Below are 4,928 nucleotides of genomic sequence, written 5' to 3'. Positions count from 1 at the left end.
ATAGTCATATGACGATTTTCATCGGGGAGGGGACGTATGACCCAAACGGGGGCTTATATGACCCACGGACACTGCAAACCATGCTCCTACGACTAAATAGAGGTTAAAACTACGATTTGGTGAAATCTTCATTTTTGACCTCGAAGCAAGGTACCTTCCCTATAGTAGGCAATGAGTAAATGATCATAATCCCAGGAGGGCAAAAAATGGGAACCCGAGAGGAAAGCGCTGTTGGCGCGCCTAAGCTAGTGGCCCGTAGAGTAAAAAGGGTACCCCCAACAAAGTTGTCGTTTGACGTTCTGGTTGCACTTTTTATCATCTAAAATCAGTTTTCTACACGTTTTGAGGGGTTTAAGCAAAAAAAAAAATTTCGACTACTCGAGCTCTCTGGCCCGTTCGGTGCACATTTTTGAAAAAAGCTAGGGAGCTGCCCCTAGGTTCGGGGTGTCACAAAATGTTGAAAAGTGGTCGAAAAACCACTATCCAGAATCGGATGTAGAATCATTAGACGAACTTAAAATTGTTCTACGACACCCATCTGCGACGTTTAGTATTCGAGTTATGGCCCGTACCAGGTCTGACCGAGCAATTTTTGTTCCGCGCACTTTGTGCACCGTACACGTTGATGTTTGTATGAAAAAGTACCCTACCTAGGGACGCGTATAGCAAATTTGTACCCCCGGGCATGTTGTCGATTGACATTCTGGTTGCACTTTTCATCATCTAGGGTGCGTTCCTGACACGTTTTGAGGGGTTTTAGCAAAAAAAAAATTTTCGACTACTCGAGCTCTCTGGCCCGTTCGGTGCACATTTTTGAAAAAAGCTAGGGAGCTGCCCCTAGGTTCGGGGTGTCACAAAATGTTGAAAAGTGGTCGAAAAACCACTATCCAGAATCGGATGTAGAATCATTAGACGAACTTAAAATTGTTCTACGACACCCATCTGCGACGTTTAGTATTCGAGTTATGGCCCGTACCAGGTCTGACCGAGCAATTTTTGTTCCGCGCACTTTGTGCACCGTACACGTTGATGTTTGTATGAAAAAGTACCCTACCTAGGGACGCGTAGAGCAAATTTGTACCCCCGGGCATGTTGTCGATTGACATTCTGGTTGCACTTTTCATCATCTAGGGTGCGTTCCTGACACGTTTTGAGGGGTTTTAGCAAAAAAAAAATTTTCGACTACTCGAGCTCTCTGGCCCGTTCGGTGCACATTTTTGAAAAAAGCTAGGGAGCTGCCCCTAGGTTCGGGGTGTCACAAAATGTTGAAAAGTGGTTGAAAAACCACTATCCAGAATCGGATGGAGAATCATTAGACGAACTTAAAATTGTTCTACGACACCCATCTGCGACGTTTAGTATTCGAGTTATGGCCCGTACCAGGTCTGACCGAGCAATTTTTGTTCCGCGCACTTTGTGCACCGTACACGTTGATGTTTGTATGAAAAAGTACCCTACCTAGGGACGCGTAGAGCAAATTTGTACCCCCGGGCATGTTGTCGATTGACATTCTGGTTGCACTTTTCATCATCTAGGGTGCGTTCCTGACACGTTTTGAGGGGTTTTAGCAAAAAAAAAATTTTCGACTACTCGAGCTCTCTGGCCCGTTCGGTGCACATTTTTGAAAAAAGCTAGGGAGCTGCCCCTAGGTTCGGGGTGTCACAAAATGTTGAAAAGTGGTCGAAAAACCACTATCCAGAATCGGATGTAGAATCATTAGACGAACTTAAAATTGTTCTACGACACCCATCTGCGACGTTTAGTATTCGAGTTATGGCCCGTACCAGGTCTGACCGAGCAATTTTTGTTCCGCGCACTTTGTGCACCGTACACGTTGATGTTTGTATGAAAAAGTACCCTACCTAGGGACGCGTAGAGCAAATTTGTACCCCCGGGCATGTTGTCGATTGACATTCTGGTTGCACTTTTCATCATCTAGGGTGCGTTCCTGACACGTTTTGAGGGGTTTTAGCAAAAAAAAAATTTTCGACTACTCGAGCTCTCTGGCCCGTTCGGTGCACATTTTTGAAAAAAGCTAGGGAGCTGCCCCTAGGTTCGGGGTGTCACAAAATGTTGAAAAGTGGTCGAAAAACCACTATCCAGAATCGGATGTAGAATCGTTAGACGAACTTAAAATTGTTCTACGACACCCATCTGCGACGTTTAGTATTCGAGTTATGGCCCGTACCAGGTCTGACCGAGCAATTTTTGTTCCGCGCACTTTGTGCACCGTACACTTTGATGTTTGTATGAAAAAGTACCCTACCTAGGGACGCGTAGAGCAAATTTGTACCCCCGGGCATGTTGTCGATTGACATTCTGGTTGCACTTTTCATCATCTAGGGTGCGTTCCTGACACGTTTTGAGGGGTTTTAGCAAAAAAAAAATTTTCGACTACTCGAGCTCTCTGGCCCGTTCGGTGCACATTTTTGAAAAAAGCTAGGGAGCTGCCCCTAGGTTCGGGGTGTCACAAAATGTTGAAAAGTGGTCGAAAAACCACTATCCAGAATCGGATGTAGAATCATTAGACGAACTTAAAATTGTTCTACGACACCCATCTGCGACGTTTAGTATTCGAGATATAGCACTTTGTAGGTCTGACCGAGCAATTTTGTACTAAAATGTATGGTGAACATGTAATTCATTAAATAACATTGACTTGCATCGTGCCCTACTTCATCGGCACAGCTGTTATTGACTATCTTTAGTGGAAATGGATTGAGTTTGACCATTTTAAGCCCATTTCCTATGCCGTGCACCAACATTGTGTACCGATCAGGGAAAGTACGCTACGTACGCGTTCATGGATGTCGATGTTGGTACAAGTTGCCGGTCGGGATAGCCGTGCACCAAAACTGTGTACCGATCAGGGAAAGTACAAGACGGAGGGTGCAGCTCGAGCGTACGCGTTCATAGATGTCCATGTTGGTACACTTGCACCAAAATTGTGTACCAATCAGGGAAAGTACAACACGGAGGGCGCAGCCCGGGCGTACGCGATCATGGATGTCCATGTTGATACAATCTACGTGTACGTTCTTAGTTTTTGTATCAAAAGTTGCAATTAAGTGCTTGTATGCTTAAAATGCTTATCTCAACCGGTCACCTTTTGGCCTGTCCTTTTATAACAGAAACCTAGAAAGATACTCGATATTTTTGTGTTGTTCCATTAGCCCGGGACGACGAAATGAGCTATGTGCACATCGTGCAGAAAACTGTCTTCGCCACGCATGTTTTTGTCTATCCACTCATATAATCACCCACATTTGTGTTCAACACGGACGGCGCAGCCCGAGCGAACGCGTTAATGTTTATGTTTGTACACACTGCTTGTACGATTCTAGGATTTGGTAATTGCGTCACAGTGCCCGACCGTCGCGGACACCATTCTTGGACAGAAGTCCTAGTACGTAGAGTACTTTCCCTAGGTATGTGCTCGTTCGTGACTATCGTTGCGTGCTTACGGACACGCTTGGGTATGTTTACCATACAAGGTTTACTAGGGAAACCTGGGAAGGACGCTTGCCCTCCCGTCGCGGACACCATTCTTGGAAAGAAGTCCTAGTACGTAGCGTTCCTTATTTTACTTGATCAGTTTGTAATGCATTCGCTTTGTTCCATCGACTTCTGCTACTGCTCACTAAGGGGTGTTCGTTTGCGATGTGTACGATAAGCAACTGTCTATCCTAACCAGCAGTTAATCAACACTTTTCACCCAAGTCATAGGAACATAGAGTACTTTTCCTAATCGGTACACAATTTTGGTGCACCTCTAACCTGGCCGGCACTTTATCGTTACGTTTTGTGCATAACCTAGGGACGTGGTGTAAGTTTCATGATTTTTATGTTTGATTCGGTTTATTATGATTGAAAACTACGCTACGTCCCAGAAATTTGAACTCGACTACTTCCTCCATGTGGCGCCAAAAGCTACTGGGCAACGCCTAGCTAATGCCCCATTTGTACTTCAATTTGCATAATCAATTTTGAAAAATACGCTAAGTCCCAGAAATCTGAACTCGAATACTTTTGCCACGTGGCGCAAAAAAGCTACTGAGAAACGCCTAGCCTTTTACCCATTTATAATTTAGTTTTCGTTATTAGTTTTGAACAATACGCAAAGTTCCAAGAATCTGAACTCGAATACTTTTTACATGTGCCGCCAAAAGCTACTGAGCAACGCCTAGGTTGATACATTTTTGGTACATGGAGTGTATGCATGCAGGATTACTGCCGTGCTGGACCGAAAAATCGAACTTGCTACTAGAACGTAAAGTAATTCCCCTAGATAGGTGCTTTTGCATACCTCTGATCGACCACCATGCAACACGCGTAGCGACACGCGTAGCTAGGCTTGCCCAACCAAATTTCCTACTATAGCACCAAATTGCACACTTTCAGGGGTATAATTTGGTACCGTGTACCGTGCATGGTACAAGTATCAGCAGCTCGTGCAATTTATTTTGCATCGTGTTGCGGTTGCTGGTGCGTCGGGATAGGAGTATTTCGAGACTTTCGCCAAGCGTTGGTGCCATTTGGGGGATAATTAATGTTCTAGCCACAATAAACGTGCCACATAATGCCAATAAGGAAAAAGCCGTTTTCTAGGGACTTCCAGTCAAAATGTTTGCCATCAGCGCTTTCCTGTCGAGTTCAGGATCTGGGACTTAGCGTTTTTTTTTTCACGATCCAATCCAACGACCAGATCGTGAATAAACAATTCATACAACAGTGCATCCCTTTAGAGAAGGAAAAAGCCGAATTCTAGGGAGCTCCAGTCCAAAAGGTTGTCATCAGCGCTCTCCTCTCGAGTTCAAGATTTGGGACTTAGCGTTTTTTTCGCGATCCAGCCAAAAGACCAGATCGTGAAATAAACAATTAATATAACTGTACTAGTACATCCCTTCAACTGAAGCAAGTGCACCATA

This window comes from Anopheles gambiae (genome assembly GCF_943734735.2).
Source record: "Anopheles gambiae chromosome X unlocalized genomic scaffold, idAnoGambNW_F1_1 X_unloc_92, whole genome shotgun sequence".
Classification (NCBI taxonomy): domain Eukaryota; kingdom Metazoa; phylum Arthropoda; class Insecta; order Diptera; family Culicidae; genus Anopheles; species Anopheles gambiae.
This window is presented reverse-complemented; position numbering follows the sequence as displayed.